This window comes from Drosophila suzukii, unplaced genomic scaffold, assembly GCF_043229965.1.
Source record: "Drosophila suzukii unplaced genomic scaffold, CBGP_Dsuzu_IsoJpt1.0 scf_20, whole genome shotgun sequence".
In the NCBI taxonomy this organism is placed as follows: Eukaryota; Metazoa; Arthropoda; class Insecta; order Diptera; family Drosophilidae; genus Drosophila; species Drosophila suzukii.
In genome coordinates, this window is record NW_027255907.1 from 299,570 (window position 1) to 299,783 (window position 214).

Here is a 214-nt window from a genome sequence, read left to right on the forward strand (position 1 = left end):
TACATTGATTAAATAATAATGCGATGTTAACAAACAACAAGTGTACAACAGAGCGGGAACAGATCACGTTAAATTCATATCTGGATACATCAAGTACTGGCATCTTCTAAGTGAATAATACCAAACTACTCCAGTAGTGGGAGCATAACGGACACGGTATATTTCAATAATAAATACGCGGTCATATTATTTTATTAGAAATTCTCAGAAAGTA